Genomic DNA, 22,253 nt, shown 5'->3' on the forward strand with positions numbered 1-22,253 from the left:
ACTCTGTTCACACATACTCCCTCCCACACAGCAGTACTAATGTGAGAATTGAACTATTCAAAAAGGCAACAGCAAAGTAGAAACACCCATCTCATTAGAGAATCCAGGGAGTAAGATGTGCTGCTAGGAGTTACCTTTTAACTTCACTTTGTACATTTCTAGTATCTGTCATAATAAAGTTCTACCTGATGTGCATAAAGGAGTTAATATTATCAGTCCTGAGGCTACTTATTCTTAAAAATGTCTGCTCACAAAGTTCCATCTTTGTTTGTATTAGTAACTTACATTTTGAAAGGGATTCCACCAACCCAAGTAATAAGAATGATTCACTGCATCTAAATGGCTTATGCAATATATTTGCCAAAACTTTTTCTGCCGAAGATCTATTATTTTCACTGCAGTGGTGCTTAGAGAACCAGACACCAAACCACAGTCTGAACACTAAGTGTTCAATGAGTTTCCCTGGTACACAATATTTTACATGTGCTGTCACTTATTAACTGGGGAGTTGAGCCCATTCCATGTGATTATACCAAAAGAGAGTAGGCTTATTAAATTTAATTGAGTAGTAAATAAAACCAATAATTGATATTGGACAATATTAATACAATAATTTTTCAAATTTCTGTTGCACAATGTCAAGGTAGAAAGGAATAAGAGTAAATACGACACCTGTTTTTAAAAAAGGACATTAATGTCACCACTTCCAGATGCTATTCCTATGAAATCACATAAATTCCCAAATCAGGTTTTTTTTTAGGCAGGAAAAATTACTTTTTCATGCGTAGTAAAAATGACAAATGTCTAATGCTTTTTATTCATCTAAAAAAAGAGTGATGCCTGGTCTAACATACTTCTAAGATTTTCAAACGAAAATACTCAGGACAGCACAGTATTAGCAGAGAGATGAGCAAGCAGACCAATGGGAAGAAGTCTTAATGACCCAGCATTTAAATGAAAAGTTGATGAGTGATAGAGTAGGCACTGTAGAATAGAAAAAGAAATCACATGCACTTTAAAATATGAGGCAAACCAGGCTGGCATCTGCTTAGGAAAATGCACTGCATTCTTCTCTATTCCATGATCCATAATCAACTTATTATATATTCAAATATGAAAGATAAAACCAGAACACTTTCAGAAGTCACAGAAAGATTTTTTTTTTTTTACGAAGGATTAGGCAGAATTTATTTTATGTAAGAAAACAGTGATAAAGGAACAGACAAACTCAAACATATTAAAATTTAGGGAATAAAAATAAAATAGTGTGGGCAGGGCATGGTGGCTCACGCCTGTAATCCCAGCACCTTGGGAGGATGAGGTGAGCAATCATCTGATGTCAGGATGTTGAGACCAGCCTGGCCAACATGGCAAAACCCCGCCTTTTTGCTGTTTGTATTTTTTGTTTTTTGAGACGGAGTCTTGCATTGTTGCTTGGGCTGTGGTGCAGTGGCAAGATCTTGGTTCACTGCAACCTCCACCTCTCGGGTTCAAGCAATTCTCTTGCCTCAGCCTCCCAAGTAGCTGGGATTACAGGTGTCTGCCACCATGCTCAGCTAAAATTTTTTTTTGTATTTTTAGTAGAGACAGGGTTTCACCATGTTGGCCAGGCTGCTCTGGAACTCCTGACCTCGTGATCCACCCACCTTGGCCTCCCAAATTGCTGGGATTACAGGCCTGAGCCACAGTGCCAGGCCTAAAACCCCGTGTTTACTAAAAATGCAAAAATTAGCTGGGTGTGATGGTGGGTGCCTATAATCCCAGTAACTCGGGAGGCTGACACAGGAGAATCACTTGAACCCGGGAGGCAGAGGTCACAGTAAGCAGAGATAGTGCCACTGCACTTCAGCCGGGCTACAGAGCAAGACAGTGTCTCCAAAACAAAAAAACATAAAACAACACCAAAAAACCCCTCAGATATCCAGATAAGAGGACACAGATGTGTCCACTGTCATAAATTCTTCACCATGCTACAAGAGGGGAACTGACATTTTGGTGAATCCTTGTAAATCATCAATTTATCTATCACACTTTTATTTCACCAGTAGCATTCACAAAGCTAAGTCCTACAATTCCATTTGAAATTACCCTTGAAAAGAACAGACCTTTAAATCTTACTACACTCACTCTGGGGAAGAAATAAATATGAACTTTTAGCAAATAAAATACGTCATTTTACCTTGCTACTTTGGAAATAGTACCTTTATCTTTCAAACTGTACTGACAACATGTATCTTACAGTCAATGAAAAACTGAAACTCATATAAGCGGACAAGCCTTATCAAGGTAACAAACTCAGGGAGAGGCAGCGCTGACTCCAACACAGACCTTTCTAAGTGTCACGGCAGGCATTCTATCCCTCGGGACACCCATCCTGTTCAGTAAAGTCCTCAGTGACCACCTACGAGGCACTGGCACTGCTCTTTGTCCTCCTGTGTGCCTTGAGTGCATTTTCATATTCAGGTTCTTGCACATCCTCTCTGGGGTGGGTTTTCCTTGTCCTTTGGGACAGTTTTTCTCTCTTCACAAATCTGAGACAATCTAGAGAGCAGAAATCATTTCTGCCTTTTCCTCTCAATATCAGCATCCCATTTGCAGACCGTCAATGTGTCTCCGAGGAATAAAAGCTCCGGCTGGAGGAACAGTTTTAATGACCTAGCTTTAATGACATTACGTTGTATTGTCCATTCATTTTAATGTCCTAAGATTTTAATAACCCTAAGGGGTCACCATTTTAGATGAAACTATACCAGGAGATTCCTCAAAGGCCAAGAGCATCCAGTTGCTCCCCTGAGAGACTCTACCCCCTACCTCAGGCTGTCCTTGGCGATGAGATGACCCCGGGGCTGATACTCACTAGACCCTCCAATAGACATGGCCACAGCGGGTATCCTGGATCATCCCCAGACAGTTCTAAAATGCCAGGACTAGGAAAAGACAGGAGGGTGTCTGAGGACACAACACCCTGTAAAGTTTTCACGGGGGGGACCTCAACCTAAAGACATTTTGGTAATATGTACACTTAGGAAAGATGAAAAGAAGAGAGGCACAAAGATTTTCTTTTTATAGTAGTATGTCAGATGATTTATTCTCCGCTTTCCTCTCTTGTAAAATGTTTGGAAACAGAAAAATATGTTGGACAAGGTGGCTCACGCATGCATTCCCAGCGCTTTAAGAGGCCGAGGTGGGCGATCAGTTAAGGTCAAGAGTTCAAAACCAACCTAACCAACATGGCAAAACCCTGTCTCTACTAAAAATACAAAAATTAGCTGAACGTGGTGGTGGGCGCTTATAAGCCCAGCTACTTGGCAGGCTAAGGCAGGAGAATCGCTTGAACCCGGGAGTCAGAGGTTGCAGTGAGCTGAGACTGCGCCATTGCACTCCAGCCTGATGACAGGGCAAGACTCCGTCTCAACAACAACAAAATATATATATATATATATAAACATACATTTAAAATTACTACATGTAGATAGTATTTGAAGTCATGGGACTGACTGTAGGTAGAAACAAGAGAAGGCAAGGAAAGGTTTTATATTGATATTTATATATAATTATATAAAATATACAGAATTATAATATATAAATATATCATATAGGCTGGGCACAGTGGCTTACACCTGTAATCCCAGCAATTTGGGAGGCCGAGGTGGGCAGATCACCTGAGGTCAGGAGTTCGAGACTAACCTGACCAACATGGAGAAATCCCATCTCTACTAAAGATACAAAAATTAGCCAGGCATGGTGGTGTGTGTCTGTAATCCCAGCTACTCAGGAGACTGAAGCAGGAAAATCCCTTGAACCCAGGAGGTGGAGGTTGTGGTGAGCCCAGATTGTGTCATTGCACTCCAGCCTGGGTGACAAGGGTTAAACTCCAACTCAAAATAAATAAATAAATAAATAAATAAATAAATAAAACAAGAAATATATATTTATGTCTAAATATATAATTATAATACATACATGTATATGTAAATATACATTTATTATAAATTTGTTAATATATGAAATATGTTTATTTCTGAGACAGGGTTTGGTTCTATCACCCAGACTGGAGTGCAGTGGCACTATCATAGCTCATTGGAGCCTTGAACAGGTGGCTCAAGCGATCCTCCCACCTCAGCCTCCTGAGTGGCTAGGATTGCATGCACACACCACCATGCCTAGCTAATTTTAAATTTTTTGTGGAGACAGGCTCTTCCTTTGTTGCCTAAGCTGGTCTTGAACTCCTGGGCTCAAGTGATCTTCCTGCCTCAGGCTTCCAATGTGTTAGACGTGGGCCACTGCATCTGGTTTAATGCATTTTTTAATTTGCGAGTTTATATTATTTGATATTTTTAAGTACTGAATGTATTGAACAATCAACTTGCAGAATTCCTGAACAATGGACGGTCAGCTCTCATGTCCTGGTTCAAATCGCCCCAGCACACCACGGCTACAAACCTTTCAGCCAACTTCCACTTATGTCTCCCGGGGCAGGACAATGTCACTTGGCCAATCCCCACTAAGAGGGACTCCGGAAAGGCATGAAACTATTCTGTTTTCTATAATGGAACCTGACCAGGGAGAAGGCAGCTGGGAGGGCCAGCTGGGCCCTCCAACCAGCAGCGTCCACCATCGACCAACTGCCCTAGAACTACACCGTGCTGGGCATTTGGGACACTGTTATGAGCAAGAGTTTCCATTTTTCTTCTCATGGGACCTTCATGCTAGTGGCAAGAGACTTTTTTTTTTTTTTTTTTTTTTTGAGACAGAGTTTTGTTCTTGTCACTCAGGCTGGAGTGCAATGGTGTCATCATGGCTCACTGAAACCTCTGCTTCCTGGATTCAAGCAATTCTCCTGCCTCAGCCTTCGGAGTAGCTGGGATTACAGGATTGCACCACCACATCTAGCTAATTTTTGTATTTTTAGTAGAGATGGGGTTTCACCATGTTGGCCAGGCTGGTCTGGAACTCCTGAGCCACTGCACCCAGTCAAGAGGGAGATTTTAAATCAATAGGGAGAATTGTGATGAATGCCAGAAGGAAGAATGTGTGTGACGGGGAGGGGACCTAAGTTATTGTCTCACATTTTAACACTTTCATAGGCAATAACTAAAAATGTAGAAGCTTAAAACAACACACACCTTAAAGCCAATTTTGGCAAGCTAGGAGTTGAGCCTATTTAAGCGGGTCCTGTGCTTGGGATCTCATGCTAAGCAGCTGGGCTGCATCCTCATCTGAGGCTCCCCCAGGGCAGAATCCATTTTCAGGTCTGCTGAGGTTACTGGCAGAATTCATTTCCTCAGACCCGCTTGGCAAGGGGCCAGCTTTTTGCTTCCTTGCCTACGGGGCCCCTCCAAAGGTCTTTCTCAGCACAGCATCTCCCTCCAGCAGCACCTGCAGGTGGAACATTTCTCTCTAGTGTGCGAAGGTGATGCACTGTGACAGTGACATCCCATTGCTTTTGCCAGGGCCTATGGCTTAGAAGCCAGTCACCGGTTTTGCTCGTATCTAAGGTCAGGAAGACTATGCAAGGGCATAGGTCATTGGGGGGTCAGTCGCTTTAGGGTGTGGCTGCCACCACAGAACTTGGTGAGAATTTAAGGGTTGGTAGGAGCTGGCCAGGTACAGGGGTGTGGGTGTGTCAGGCAGGGATGAGGGCATGGAGGGGGATGCAGAGGCCTGCACCCTGGAATGTCCTTTCACTCCCTGAGGTTTTGTTCTCCTGATCCCTGAGTACATCCCAGAACACGGTGGGGCCCTAGCAGGGGAGAGGTAGGGAAGCCTGTGTTGTTCATCTGGGGACCTTGTTAGGCAAATCAGATTAGGGGCCAGGCTTTCAGTGGTGGGTGCGAGCGTGGGAGTGATGAGTGTGCAGGTGTGTGTGGGAAGAGCGATGGGGATGGGGTCAGCCCCAGCCACCATGAAGACCTTAACCGTGCATCCACCCATCCCAGCAGCCTCCCTGAGTGAATGCCTTCAGGGTGCAGGTCCTGTTTTGCACATGGAAGTGAATCAGAGTGGGACACTGCCTTGCCTTAGAGAGGTCACACTTCTCCTTCTTCTTCTTCTTTTTTTTTTTTTAATTTGCAACAGAGTCTCACTCTGTTGCCCAGCCTGGAATGCAGTGCTGTGATGTTGGCTCACTGCCAGCTCTGCCTCCCAGGTTCAAGCAATTTTCCTGCCTCAGCCTCCTGGGTAGGGTAGCTGGGATGATAGGCACGCATTACCATGCCTGGCTAATTGTTGTATTTTAGTTTCATCATATTGACCAGGCTGGTCCCAGTCTCCTGGCCTCAAGCGATCTGCCCGCCTCAGCCTCCCAAAGTGCTGTGACTACAGGCGTAAGCCACCACACCGGGCGAGAGGTCACACTTCATGCCAAGTGGGTGGCAGCGACTCAGACAGCACCCCAGCTGGTGCTGGGAGTGAGGGGTGCTCAGCGTCCTAGGAAGGCAGAGGGCTGCATGAGAGGTTCGGGGAGGAAGGACTGGAGGAGGATTTGAGATTTTCACCTGAGCAGCTGGGTGGATGGAGGGGCTGTTTACAGAGAATCACGAGAATGTGGATGAGCAGGTTAGGGCATTAATAAACCACTCTGTTTTGGCCGCGGACAATTTGAGATGTTTCCCTGTGTCCAGCTGGGGCTTTGGGAAAGGTCAGGGCTGGGCATCTGACTGGGATGGATGTCTCTGGCAGGCAGCAGAGCATGTGGATGGTTTGTGAAGCCCGGAAGGGCATGAGATTTCCTGTGGCAGTGCCCACTGCAAATGGAAGGGCATTTGGCCTGAGCCCAGACATATACAAGTTTGGCAGAGTAGCTATGGAAGTACAGGAAAACCAAGGGTGTGGGGGCACATGAAGCAGGAAGCTCAAATAAGATGAGGAAAGAAGTTTTAAAGACGATCAGGGCTGGGGACAGTGCTTCATGCCTGTAATCCCAACACTTTGGGAGGCTGAGACGAGACGATAGCTTGAGGCCAGGAGTTTGAGACCACCCTGGGCAACATAGGGAGACCCCATTTCTATAAATAAATAAATTCCATTGGTACTTGGCATTTCAGGCGGGGAACAGCAAACATATGAAAGCTCTGAGGCAGGAAAGGGAAATGATTAGTGCTCGCTCCTGGTTCCATTATCAGGAGCATAAAGAGATGCAGAGACATTTCAGGTACTCCTTGGCCGAGCTCCTTCAGGGAAGGCCTAAGTTCGCTTCTACTTCCCATCTATTAATTTTTTTTTTTTTTTTTGGAGACAGAGTCTCACTCCGTCCCCCACGCTGGAGCGCATGCAGTGGCACCATCTCAGCTCACTGCAACCTCCACATCCAGGGTTCAAACGATTCTCCTGCCTCAGCCTTCCCAGTAGCTGGGACCACAGGTACGCGCCACCACGATCGGCTAAGTTTTTGTATTTTTAGCAGAGATGGGGTTTCATCTTGTTGGCCAGGCTGGTTTCGAACTCCTGGCCTCAAGTGATCCACCTGCCTCGGCCCCACAAAGTGCTGGGATTACAGGCGGGAGCCACCGCGCCCGGCCCTACTTCACTCCTAACGCCCACCATACGTGCTTCCAAATGTTTGCTGAATGACAAGATGAAGGAGTGAATGGGACTATGTGACTTCGGGCAACAGGCAATCCTATTCCTTGGACCTCAGTTTCACTTTTTGTAAAGCAAGCCTGTCTCTCGCTGTCTGCCTTAAAAGCCTGAGTTCTGGGCTTGAGATGAGCGCGTCCTGTAGAGCAGACTGCAGGTGGACGTTGAGCTGGGTCTTCTAGGGGGCCAGGATCCGGCCAGCTCTTGGGTCCGGTCCTCCCGCGGGACCTCGCACGCCCAATCCCAGCGCCGCCCCGCCCAACTTCCCTTTGTTCCCCCAGGCCCCGCCCTCTCCGCGCGGCTTGCTCCCCATTGGCCGGAGGGGGCCCTAGGCGCCCGGCTCCGCTGGGGGCGGGGGGCGGGTCCGTGTGCACCTGCATGGTGTGTTTCCTGGCCGCAGCCCCGCGCCAGCTGCAGCTCCTTGATCCGAGCTGGATCCTGAACGGGGAACACGGGCTGAAGCGGCGCGGCGGCCCCTCCCCGGGGCTCCATTGTTGAGGCTGCCGCGTCTCTGTCGGCTGCTCAGCTGAGCTCCAGTGGGCCCAGGCTCCGCGGCGAGGAGCGAGCGATGCGAGGCGGCGGCCTGAGGTGAGAGGGCGCGACGGGCGACGGGTTCTCCGGACCGGGCGGGGTTCTCTGCCCTGGGCGTGGCGGCTCCGAGCTGGGCTCCGCAGAGTCCGAGTTCGGGATCCGGAGTCCTTGCGCCTGGGCTTTGTCTCGGCCTCGTGTGGCACCGGGGGCTTCGCGCCTGCTGCGATAAAGCATGGGCCCGCGCGGCGGTGCCGGTCGCCCTGCGGGTGGGAGCCGGTCCCATGTAAAAAATGCAGTAATGGACGTCCATGTAAATAACATTCCCATGCTTTAATGAAGCATAATTTCTTGACATTGCAGTTTCTAAGTGCCCTGTGTTGAGGTCGGGAAAGCTAAAGGGCAGTCAGAGGTCAAGGTCAGCAAAGCACCACCTTTGACATTTGAAATTCAGCAGCAGGTATCACAGTGAACCCCATTCCAGCATCCAGGAAGTTTCTCTGCCCTGCCTCTCCTCCAGCCACCTCGGAATCTGTGTCTGCAGTGTTGGTCCTGCTTTCCTCTCTCTCCTCTGCCTTTTCCTTCTCTTCACCAACTTCTACCGAGTGCCTCTGGTGTCCCAGACAGTGGCAGTGGGAGGACAAAGACTAGTAAACCCCGCCCTGGTCCTCAAAGAATTGATGTTTTCTGTGCAGACATTAAGTTACACTGTCATATATAGTGTTGACAGACATTGATACAGATTTCCTGTGAAGTGCAGAAGCACCATCCTAGAAGCAGCGATGCAGAGGCAGCACTGGTGACTCACACATGGAGAGCTGGAGTTCTTGGTCTAGTGGGATAAACTGACCTGGACATCATTTCAGTGCAGCGGAGTGAGTGCTGGGATGGGCTCCCTCGGGGCATCCGGGGCTGGGTTTGTCTGGTGTTTAGTCTCCTGCTTGGTACTTAGAGTTTATCAGTAAGATGAGCATTGGGAGGTTTCTAAGTGAAAGGAAAGGCAATCACTTACCTGAAACCTGAAATTTGTAGGTGTTCTGGGCCATTTATAATTCACTGAATCTGTTTTGTCAGAACAAGTCTACCATCTATTGTTTTGGATGGAGTGTGGCCAGCCCTGTCTTGCGATGTAAGGAAGTTCGGAAACACCTGTCAGGTGTCAACACGGTGCCAGACACTCTTCTAGGGGTTTCCACGTAAATCACTGTATTCATTTCTGTTGCTGCTTTACCACATTTCCACAAATTTCGGGGCTTAAAACAATTGAAATTGTATCATCTCACAGTTGTGTGGGGCAGAAGTCTGACGTGGGTGTCACTGGGCAAAAATCACCATGTGGGCTGGGCTGCATTCCTCACTGGAGAATTGTTTCCAAGCGCTTTTGGCCAAACAGTTCCTTGTGGTTGCAGGACTGAGGTGTCTATTCCCTTGCTGGCCATCTGTTGGGGGCTGCCCTCAGCTCCTGAGGCCTCTATCTGGTCTTTGCACGTGGTCCCATCAGCTCAGGACTAGCTAGGCCAGGGACCTGGTCAGCCTCTCCAGTTCCCCTGTGTGCATTTCTCTTCTTCCACTCGGAGAAAGTTCTATGCCCTATTTAAAAATTTTTTTTGAGATGGAGTCTCACACTGTTGCCCAGGCTGGAGTGCAGTGGCGTGATCTCAGCTCACTGCAACCTCTACTTCCTAGGTTTAAGTGATTCTCCTGCTTCAGCCTCCTGAGTAGCTGGAACTACAGGTGCCCGCCACAACGCCTGACTAATTTTTGTATTTTTAGTAGAGATGGGGTTTCACCATTTTAGCCAGGATGGTTTCCATCTCTTGATCTCGTGATCTGCCTGCCTTAGCCTCCCAATGTGTGGAGATTACAGGCATGAGCCACCGTGCCTGGCCAGTTCTATGCTCTTAGAGGCTCATGGGATTAGATTGGACCTCCCTGGATAGCCCAGGATACTCCTCCTAAGGTCTGTGGCAAAGCCCTTTTGCTGTGTGACATAGTCACAGGTCTCAGGGGTTGGAATCTCCCATCACAGTTACTGATCCAGTTACTACAGCAGCCTGGGAGGTGCTTTTCATTGCCTCTGGTTAACAGATACCAATTTTTTTTTTCATTTTTGCAAATTGGCAGGAACATGAAGATCATTTTTTTTTTTTTTTTTTTCCCCAGACGGAGTCTCATTCTCTTGCCCAGGCTGGAGTGCAGTGGTGCAATCTTGGCTCACCACAACTGCCACCTCCCAGGTTCAAGCAGTTCTCCTGCCTCAGCCTCATGAGTAGCTGGGACTACAGACATGTGCCACCAGGCCCGGCTAATTTTTGTATTTTTAGTAGAGACAGGGTTTCACTATGTTGGCCAGGCTGGTCACAAACTCGTTAACTTGTGATTTGCCCACCTTGGCCTCCCAAAGTGCTGGGATTACAGGCGTGAGCCACCACACCCAGCCATGAAGATCCTTCTTAAGTGAAAAAACCGTTCCTCTGACTTGATGTGAGGCTGTTGGTAAGATTGATAGCAATGGAGACAGGTCCATCAGAAATGGAGCTAAACTTTGTGTTTTGGAGTATTTTGATGGCCTGCCCTGATTATGTAAGTTTTGCTAAGAAGTCATTAAAGTAATTCCTCTACTGGAAGAAACACCCATATGGGGGATTTGGGACCTTGCCTTTTCAAGTTTTACACAAAGGACTCTTCATGGGTGAAAAGTACGTGATTCCAGGTCTATTTCTAGAATGGAAACAGCTGCATCAACCCAACAGCGACTCACATTCCTGAGTTTGAGAGAATCTGACTATTTCAAGGCTGAAGCCAAAAGCCCAATAAACAATGTTTGTACCTTTATTCATAGTTAGGACTTAGGTGCATCCTGTGGTCAAGAAAACAACTGATGGTGGTCAAGTAGTTTAAAACCAAGCAGGACCTCATTTTATCATGTGGGTGTTTTTGATTTTTTAAATGAAGTTTTTATTTTCCTGTGCAACAAATGACAAGCTCTGACTTGAAATACATTTCCTTTAATAAACCAGAATCTGGGGCTGGGCGCGGTGGCTCACGCCTGTAATCCCAGACTTTGGGAGGCCGAGGAGGGCAGATCACGAGGTCAGGAGATTGAGACCATCCTGGCTATGGTGAAACCCTGCCTCTATTAAAAATACAAAAAATTAGCCGGGCATAGTGGTGGGCACCTGTAGTCCCAGCTACTCAGGAGGCTGAGGCAGGAGAATGGTGTAAACCCATGAGGCGGAGCTTGCAGTGAGCCGAGATCATGCCACTGCACTCCAGCCTGGACGACAAAGCGAGACCCTGTCTCAAAAAAAAAAAAAGAAAAAAAAAGAAACCGGAATCTATAATCCTAACGTTTTTAACCTGGCTTTCAGAAATTTATGAAGTCCCCAAAATCCTGTGCAACAATTTTGTGTATATGCATCCATGTGTGTTTATGGGGAGATGATTTATAGCTCTCCATACATTTTCAAAGTGGTTGGATTCCAAAAAATTTTAGAATATGCCACTTGGGCCTGGTGTAGTGACTCACATCTGTAATCCCAGCACTTAGGGAGACTGAGGCAGTAGGATCCACTGAGATCAGGAGTTTAAGACCAGCAACATAACGAGACCTCCACCTCTACCAAAAAAAAAAAAAATGCTGGGCGTGGGGGTGCATACCTGTGGTTCTAGCTGCTCGGGAGGTTGATCACCTGATCCCAATAATCTGAGGCTGTGGTGAGTTAGAATTACACCATGGCACTCCTCCCTGGGCAACAGAGCAAGACCCTCTCAAACAAAAACAAAAAACTGTATCACTTAATATACTATTGTTGTTGGTCAAGTATCAGATTTTGTTTAAAAATTAAATACTCTTTCTTTTTTTTTTGAGATGGAGTCTCGCTGTGTCACCCAGGCTGGATTGCAGTGGCATGGTCTGAGCTCACTGCAAGCTCTGCCTCCTGGGTTCGCACCATTCTCCTGCCTGAGCCTCCTGAGTAGCTGGGATTACAGGTGCCCACCACCATGCCTGGCTAATATTTTGTATTTTTAGTAGAGATGGGGTTTCACCGTGTTAGCCAGGATGGTCTCGATCTCCTGACCTCGTGATCCACCCACCTTGGCTTCCCAAAGTGCTGGGATTACAGGTAAATACTCATTTTTGCAAAGTTGTACAGGCATACAGCTCTAAGAGTCAGAAATTAACAAGGCTTACAACAAAACCCAGCAATCCCCCACCTTACCCTTCTCCACCCTGATCCCTGCTCCTTGGAGGTTACTGTGTTTATGTTTTAGCTGGTTCTTCTAGATTGTGTGGAAGACAAGGATTCAGGTTGCTTACCCTCTCCCCTCCTCCTGTTGCCCACGTTTTTCTCCCCCATCCTCTCAGTATAATTATTGTGATAGTGAGGCCAGGTATGGTGGCTTGTGACTTATCCCAGATTTTTGGGAGGCCGAGGCAGGCAAATCACTTGAGGCCAGGAGTTGAAGGCCAGCCTGGCCAACACAGTGAAACCCCGTCCTACTAAAAAATACAAAAATTCGTCAGTTGTAGTGTCGCACACCTGTAGTCCTGCTACTCAGGAGCGTGAGGCACAAGAATTGCTTGAACCTGGGAGGTGGATGTTGCAGTGAGCTGAGATCGCATCATAAGCTGTATACACCACTGTACTCCAACCTGGGCAACAGAGGTCGATGCTGTCTCAAAAATAAAAAGTATCGTGATAGTGGGATACATAGTACAATAGTGTATATATTTAGTATTCTTCCTGGTTTTTGGCCCAGAGCTTCTAAAACCCTTGTAATTTCCTGAGTGATAGGAACATCATTGGTTATAATATTTGGTCTTAGGTTTCAATACCTGACACAAGAGCTTCTAAGACTTTTGGAATCTCTGGGGTGATAGGAGTGTCTTTTGTATGATAATGAGATGACAGGTGGCTTCGGGCCCCTGGACAGGATCAGGATTGGGGCTGGTTGCCAGAAAGATGAGTCATGAGTAAAGAGTTGGACATACCAGCCCCACCCCTACCTCTGGGAGGGGAGATGAGACAGGCTGGAGATTGAGCTAGTCACGGTTGGCCAAGGACTTCATCATGTCTATGTTATGAAAACTCCATAAAACCCTCTAAATACTGGGTTTGGAGAGCTTCTGGTTTGGTGAACTCATTTGGTGCTGGGGAGGTGGCACTTCCAGGGACGGCATGGGAGCCCCGACCTCTCTGCCCTGTGGTGTGCCCTGTGCATCTCTTGCATTTGGCTGTTCCTGTGTTCTCTTCTTTGTAATAAACCAGTAAGAGTAAGTAAGTGCCAAGCACTTTGCGTCTGTCACCTCTCTTACTTTTTCAGCAACACTGTGTGGCGGATAATGTCCTCATTTTGCCGGTGACAAAATGAGATTGATGCCTTGAGTAACTTGCTCAAGGTCACATAATAAGTGGAATTCAAGCTCTGACTCCGAAGCCTGTGCTTCTAACCAGCATGCTGCATAGCCGCCTCTTTATTTGTTAGGATTTTTGGTGTCTTTAGGGCCTGACACCAAGTTGGTCGTTGTGGCCTAGAGCTGTTATAAGGGAGCTTTTAGCAGCCCTGCTGAGAACAGAGCCAGCACCTCCTGATTGGCAGGGCATTGGCTGTTCCTGCTGGGAGCTGCAGGCCATTCCCTGTGGCCCTTGGCTGATCTTGCTCATCCACTCCCTCCCTCATTCAGTAGGTCCTGAGTGTCTCCTCTGTGCGGAGGAGAAGGAGGCAGCCTTCCAGCCCAGGTGGGGCCTGCAGGTACACACAGGGAGAGGCAGCTGTGCACTGAGCTGGCTGTCGGCTGGGACAGTGTGGCTCCAGAGGTGGCGATAGAATGCTCTGGGACGGCAGAGGGAGCACGTGCTTGTGAAAGGGAGGAAGGGGCAGGCACCGCAGAGGAGGTGTACTTGAGTTGGACTTTGAGGGAGGAGTTGCATTTCCACAGTGGAACCGAGCAGCTGAGGCTTTCTCAGCAGCTGAAGATTACAGCCAGCCAGCCTCAAATGTTCAGCTTTTCCTGAATTCTCTTCTTTACAACACTGCAGTAAGTTTTCAACAGAGATGAAGCAGTCACCTCCATGTCATTAATGTTCTGCAAATCCTGTGTGTAGTTTTCAATGCTTAGCAGATGGGGGCAGCCTGGGCCATAAGAGAAGAGCCTGTGTGTCCACCTATTGGGACAGCAGTCAGGTGTGGCACAGGGCAGTGATCACTGCCTGCCCCTGAGGAACTCAGTTGTACTTTTATGTGGAGAGGCCAAAGAAAGCTGTGGTACAGGGGGCAGGAGACATTTCACCTCCAAAGCAAGGCACAAAATACATAGTCTGTGCCCTGCATGAGAAACCGAGCAGAACCGTGTGCTGATTCCCACCCCTGCCTCCCCTCCTGAGAGCGAACCGTCCATTGTACTATGGCGGAAGGCATTTCTGCAGCCTCTGCAATCGGAGTGATCTGTCACTTGCCCATTGAGCCTTAGGGGCAGCAACCAAGTGGTGTGGCTGAAACACAGGCCTTGGCCAGACCGGGTTGGATATGTTGGTTCTGCCACTGATTGTGAATTACAAAACCTTGGAGAAGTCATTGTCTTTCTCTGTGCCTCTCGTGTAAGATGGGGAACACTGCGGCCATTGCAGAAAAGCAGATAGGTGGAGCGAGTATGAAGTGCTTTGTGTGTGTGTCACACGGTGAATGAAATGGCACTGATTGACATTATTGATAGTAATGACAGGATTCATTCAGGAACAAAACCGGTAAAGTAGGCCAGGTGCAGTGACTCACGCCTGTAATCCCACCACTTTGGGAGGCTGAGGCGGGAGGATCATGAGGTCAGGAGTTTGAGACCAGCCTGACCAATATGGTGAAACCCCATCTTTACTAAGAATACAAAAACTAGCTGGGTGTGGTGGCATGCCTGTAGTCCCAGGTACTTGGGAGGTTGAAACAGGAGAATCATTTGAACCCAGGAGGCAGAGGTTATAGTGAGCCGAGATGGCGTCACTGCACTCCAGCCTGGGCGACAGAGTGAAACTCTGTCTCGAAAAAAAAAAAAAAAATCTGGTAAAGTGTTTTACCCAGCCTAGGTACGTGTGGCAGAGCCAAATGAAAGCTTAGAAAAAGATGACTTGAGAACTAGCCCAGCAGAAGAATCAGGCGGGATGTGTTGTTACTGAGTAAGTGAAATTTGCACCTGCTTTCTCCCAGGCCTCGTTGAGTTGTGTACAACAGAGAGCTCAGGTGTTGGGGGCAGTTGACCGGTTGAAGAATGCATTGCTATTATGTGAGGAACATTGGGCTTTGAAAAAGCAGAACTGGATCCACGTTCTTGCCTGGTAACTCTAATTATCATCTAGTTTGTAAAGGGGAATGCAGTTCACTGAAAAATTCGTATGACAGTGGGACAAGGATTGGGCCTCTGCATTGGTTTGTGTAATATAGGTCACATGAAAGAGCATTTAGGCTGCAGGGAGACTTTTCATCTCTATAACTTTACTTTCACAGGACAATTCCATCATGATTTGAAGATTTTGGAGTCAAAACTTCATTGTTCTGGTATGTGTTTCGGGGCAAATTTATGCATACAATTTGCTTAAATATTTCAGATGATACAAGAATATATGTGTGGTGTAAAAAGCTGAAATTTGCATTCCCCCTTCTCTAGAAGTAACCATTGTGAATAGTTAACTCTGTATTCCAGCTATTTTGTATATTATAAATACACTGTGAACATTTGAGTGTATATATACATGTATGTTACACACATTTTTAGAGATGGAATATTGCTGTGTTGCCCATGCTAGTCTCAAACTCCTGGGCTCAAGGGACCCTCTCGCCTTAGTCTCCCAAAGTTTTGGAATTACAGGCGTGAGCCACAGCGCCTGGCCTGCATGAATATATTTACTAATTGCTAAGTTACTCTGTTCAATACGTGTCTATTGAACTCCCCATGTGCCAAGCATTGTTCTGAATACCTTATATGCACCAATTCACTTAATTTTTAGAGCAGCTCTATTATTGTGGCCCTTTTACAGTGAGGAAACTGAACCACAGAGAGGCTGGGGACGTTGTCTAACATCACACAGCCAGTGCTGTTGGAATTGAGGTTTGAACCCAGACAGCTGGCTTCAGATCTCTTAGCTGTTATCATAGATGGCACACCCAAACCTTAGGGCCACCTCCCAAGCCTTGCCTCCGATACGGGCTTGCCTGAGCTCTGCGAGAGCCATGTACGTGAGGTTTCTTTCCTCTTTAAGAACACAAGTCTTGAAATTGTCCCAGACCCTGGAAGGACCTCTTGAGGACCAAAAACAGGGATTCTTCAAGCCTGCCCCAAGGGCCAGATCTCTGATTTAGCTACTTGGAAGGTAGATGTAGAAGAGAGTAATTTTGCCAGAACAAAATGTCAGGATGGCTGGGCTGACTCGGCCAGATGCAGTGGCTCATGCCTGTAATCCCAGCAATTTGGGAGGCCAAAGCAGGTGGATTACCTGAGGTCGGGTGTTCGAGAGCAGCCTGGCCAACAAGTTGAAACTCCGTCTCTACTAAAAATATAAAAATTAGCTGGGCGTGGTATCGGGTGTCTGTAATCCCAGGTACTTGGGAGACTGAGGCAGGAGAATTGCTTTAACCCAGTTTACAGAGGTGGTAGTGAGCTAAGATTACGCCACTTCATCCAGCTTAGGTGACAGAGTGAGACTCCGTTTCAAAAAAAAAAAAAAAAAAAAAAAAAAGAAGAAGAAGAAGAAGGGGGAAGGAGAATGGCTGGGCTAACTCATAGGGTAGAGACCCTACAGCGGCCGTAGGACCTTGGCAACTTGGGTGGAAAAGAAGGAAGGAAGAGCTTCACCCATGGCGGTGACCTGGACTGCAGAAACCACACTAAATATCCACATCCTGGAGCCTGGCCACCCCATTTGCTTCTCTTCTCCTTGGGTAGAGGGTGTGGGGAGCTTTCTACCCTGGAGGCTGAGCAGCGCAGCTTCCAACCAGGGTAGGCGTTTGTCTGTCCCTGGGAATACAGACAGCATTCTCATAAGCAGCCCAAATACTCCTGAACAGCTTTTTGTAGGGTGGGGCGGGGCGGGGCAGAGGGTCATTTTGACTCATAGGTACCTTTTCCACTTTCACTGCTGATAACTGTGTTACAGATTAAAGTTTTGTTTTTGATACTGAAGAGGGCTTAAGAGAGTGAGCTATTATGGCACATCTAAGTCTGCTAAAATAGAACCACGGGGTAGAGTAGGAAAATCTCTTCTAAATTATGGATCATATATGGTGAACATTAGAAGCCATGTGTACCTAAGTTGAAAAATCAAAACATGTCTTGTATTTGGGTGACCCCGGTAAGTCTGGATGCCACTGCGCCTTGTGTGAACACAGGATGCTGAGGTGTAGGGACCAACAGGCTTTTTCTGGACATCTTGTGCTTCTCCCTTGGGGTAAAGTGGGGCGGCAGTAGGAGCACACAGCTGTTGGGTCCCTAATATTTGTCAGCTGGTTTACATGTGGGATTCCATTTAATGCAATCTTGGAGGTAAAATGATTTTATTGAAGATGAAGATAGAGGCTTAGAGAAGTTAAGAAAATTGTTCAATGTCACGTCATTTGTTTTGTTTTGTTTTGTTTTGTTTTGAGGCAGAGTTTTGCTCTTCTTGCCCAGGCTGGAGTGCAATGGCGCGATCTCGGCTCACCACAACCTCTACTTCCCAGGTTCAAGTGATTCTCCTGCCTCAGCCTCCTGAGTAGCTGGGATGACAGGCATGCGCCACCACGCCAGGCTGATTTTGTATTTTTAGTAGGGACGGGGTTTTTTCATGTTGGTTAGGCTGGCCTTGAACTCCCAACCATGAGTGATCTGCCCAACTCGGACTCCCCAACTGCTGGGATTACAGGTGTGAGCCACCACACCTGGCCGAGGCCATGTAATTTCTTAAGTGGAAAGATGAAGTAATTGATGAACTCAGAAGTTTGACTTCAAGGCCCTTCATCTTTCCATAACACGTGGTTCCTTCCCTGGTTGGTGGGAGTGACTGAAGAACTCAAGGAAGCTGTGTTTTGTGGAAAGAAGACCTGAGGGGTGTATGGTCTTTCCAGGCTTGGAATCTGCCATGCTGGGCTTCTGAATTGTATAGCTTGGCCATATAGAGAGAAGCCCCTCATTTAAGACTTATTCTTTGGGGGAAATAAAGGAAGGCCGCCCGCATGAGACAGGCAGAGGTGATTTTCTCAGAACTGCTGTGGCAAGAGAGTCGGCACCATTACTTGCGTGTGGCAGAGACTGACATGCAAGTGAGTGGCTGATGAAGAGTGGGGAAATTTCAGGATGGAAAAGAACGGCTCCCAGTGGAGGCTGTTGTGGGGACTGGAGGCGGCTGTGCAGAAGTGGGTTGTCCTATGTGATTGGTTAGGGGCATATTTGGCTTTCTCTGAATGATCCTAACTGGAAACAGGGGCCAAAATTAGGGTAGCTGTCAGTTTTGAGTCAAGTCCTGGCCACATGGACAGAGTTGTGGTTTAGTTTCTGGGTTGTGGAGAGAGAGCAGTCTGGCTTCCTGTCTGATGTGCTAGCCTGGCTGGCCTCCTGGCTGTTGACTGTAGATAGGGGATTGGTTTCCTGGGTGGGCAGCTACAGGTTGTGGTCTGAGTTCTGTCTTTATACATATGATCAGGCATGGTCTGTTTGTATATTCAGTCCCTCATTTTTCTTGTCAGTAAAAATATCAAATGACAAATTGGATACATTGGGAACTTTTTAGATGTATGTGTCCCCTGGAGGAAGTTTTCACGTTCACATTTAATCAGAATGAATATATACAATTGGGCCATTGATCTTGAAGATTTAAAATAGGAAATCTTCAACAATACTACCTCGGCGCCATTGCCTCTCTGTCCATTGTTAGGGAATGTGTGTTTTTATCCACCGCCGGCTCATCGTCCACCAGTTTTGTGGTTGATCCAGTTCTCTATATGTCTTGTCTTGTGTGCATCTCATTGTTTGCTAGTGTTAGCTTTCCCTTCGTCAGTGTAGTTTATTTGTGTAGCATCTGTTGGTAGGAAGTTATTTGTGGAATTTGTGAATGGAAGGGACCTTGGAGGTCTGCTAGGTCAGCCCAGTGATTTTCAAGATAAATGGAATTACAGGGAAATGTTCCAGCTTTTTTGGTGGCAAAACCAGGAATAGAAAGCAGTGTTCTTTGTGCCACAATGTCATTGAAAGACAGCTCAATGTGGGTCTAAAATGCAGAGTAACTAACTTTCATTTATCTCTGCTTCTGACTCTTGTTATCAGACATTTTAAATTGACCTTAATGTATTAGCAGAAATATGAAAAGTCCTGACTTGTTTACATATAAGGTACTTCTTTGCCTACTCATTTGGTTGTTTTTTTCAACAGGATTGAAAAGACATTGTTCTAAACTGAATGTTTATGTCTCCCCCAGATTCTTGTACTGGAGCCCTAACTTCCAGTGTGATGGTATTAGGGGGTAGGACCTTTGGGAGGTGATAAGGGTTAGATGAGGTCATGAGCGTGGGCCCTTGTCTCACAGGATTAGTGCCCTTAGAAGAAGAGAAACCAGGCCGGGTGTGGTGGCTCACACCTGTAATCCCAGCACTTTGGGAGGCCGAGGTGGGCAGATCACGAGGTCAGGAGATTGAGACCCTCCTGAAACCCTGTTTCTACTAAAAATACAAAAATTAGTTGGGTTTGCTGGCACGTGCCTGTAATCCCAGCTACTCGGGAGGCTGAGGCAGGAGAGTTGCTTGAACCAGAGAGTCAGAGGTTGCAGTGAGCTGAGATTGTGCCACTACACTCCAGCCTGTTGACAGAGCGAGACTCTGTCTCAAAAAAAAAAAGAAAGAGAAAGCAGGCAGCTCCCACTGCCCTGGTGTGAGGAAACAAGAAGAAAGGTGGCTGTCTGCAAGCCAGGAAGAGGTCCCTGTCCCGGAACTGAGTTGGCCAACACTTTGATCTTGGACTTCCAGCCTCCAGAGCTGTGAGAAATAAACTAATGTTTAAACCACACAGCCTATGGTGTTTTTTATGGTATTTGCCTATGGTATTATGGCCATCTGATTTGACTGATACAGAGATGGTTCCAGAATACTGCAGCCTGTATCTAAGTTGGTGATACCATGAAAATAAATGTGGTAGTTCATTCCTTTATATGAAGATAGCGCTGTGAGCCCAGGGCCTTTGTTCATGTCTTAGTTGAGTCTTCTTTTCTTATAATAGCTTCCTAAATTCTCTTTTCCCCCTCTAATTTATATTATATATCTGAATTAATTCATATATGGTATGATTTTATACTTCATGTCTATACAAACTTTTAGTGATTTTATTTCATTTGATTTGATTTTTGAGACATGCCCTTGCTCTGTTGCTCAGGCTGGAATGCAGGCGTGCCATCACAGCTCACTGCAACCCTAAATTCCTGGGCTCAAGTGATCCTCCCGCCTCAGCCTCCTGAGTAGCTGGGACTACAGGTGTGCTATCCTTAGCAGTCCTCTCGCCTCAGCCTCTCAAAGCACTGGATTACAGGCATGAGCCGCCACACCCAGCCCAGTGATTTTTCATTGTTAAGATCAAGGACGGGTTCCCTGGCTTGGCATTCAAGGCTCATGATCAGGGCGTGATATGCAAGTTTGGGTTTCAGTGTTTCCATTCCCACCATCAGCCTTGCGTTCCAGCTTCTTTCCTAAGCCCTGTTCTAAAGCCCAGCCTCAGAGCTGCACTTAGAATTTATACCTTCTCATCTCTTCATCGTCTTCGCCTATGTTCTAATCTCCATCTGGGACATCGTCTTCGCCTATGTTCTTATCTCCATCTGGGACATCATCTCCGCACTTCCGCCTCTTTAAATCTTCTCCATCCTTCAAGACTTGAAATACTTCCTTTACATGATCCCTACTCTGACATCCAAGCTAGAATTAATCTTTCTTCCTTTGAACTCTGATAGTGCTTAATATTTTTCATTCTTTAATTATACAGCAGTCCTGTGTGTTAGATATTCTTATTCTCCCAGGTTTTCATAGTTTCTTTGAAAATATTTGCTGTAGTCATGTATTTTGAATATGTAATGTGAGTGACATTCAAAAGGTCCTGGAGAGTGAAAGGCAGTCCTACTCCCATCACTGCCCTGTGACCACTGTTGCCAGTTTTTGTTTGTTTGTTTGTTTTTCCAAGGCAGAGTCTTGCTCTGTCACCAGGCTGGCGTGATCTCAGATCTCTGCAACCTCTGCCTCCCGGTTTCAAGGGATTCTCCTGCCTCAACCTCCTGAGTAGCTGGGACTACAGGCGTGCGCCACCACGCCCAGATAATTTTTGTATTTTTCGTAGAGACGGGGTTTCACCATGTTGGCCAGGATGGTCTGGATATCTTGGCCTCGTGAGCCACCTGCCTCAGTCTCTCAAAGTGCTGGGATTACAGGCGTGAGCCACTGCGCCGAGCCTATGTGTCTTGTTTTTAAAAACACAGATGTTGGCATAAGATAAACACGGTTGTCCGCCGGTAAGTATTTAGGTTGTTCCCAACCGTTTGGATTAATCAATGCTGAGTTGTACATAATTCTTGCATATTTGCGTGAATATGTTCATAGGATGCATTACTAGAAATGGAATTGAGGGATCCAGGGTTCTGCGCATTTTAAATTTTGATGTGTGTTGCTGGATTCCCTTCCGTTAGGGCCATACCGTTATCTCACTGTCAATGTGTAAGGGCGCCTATTTCTATTTCCTCGCCACAGTTTCTTCTCAGCTGTTTTCTTTGACATCACACACACACAAATACCCCTTGTTCCAAAAACATGGACATTTTACATATCTACTTAAAGTGTGCATACACTGATTGAAGCTCTGTGTTGCAGTGATATGTGCTGCTAGGATTGTGGCTCTGTTTCGAATCTGCTAGCCAGGCTATGGCTTTCCAGTCAGGTATTTTTTGTTTTGTTCATGCTGTTGCTGTCATTGGGCTGTGTGAATTTCCCTCCATTGCCCATCCAGATTTCCTTTCCGGTGGGCGGGCTTAGTGTCTAATCTGGCAGCCCTGTTTCCTAGTGACCTGGGCCGAGTGTCTCATTCGGCAGCCCTGTTTCCTGGTGATCTGGGCTGAGTGTCTCTTTCGGCAGCCCTGTTTCCTGGTGATCTGGGCCCC

The sequence above is a fragment of the Macaca mulatta genome, chromosome 3 (genome assembly GCF_049350105.2).
Source record: "Macaca mulatta isolate MMU2019108-1 chromosome 3, T2T-MMU8v2.0, whole genome shotgun sequence".
Taxonomy (NCBI): domain Eukaryota; kingdom Metazoa; phylum Chordata; class Mammalia; order Primates; family Cercopithecidae; genus Macaca; species Macaca mulatta.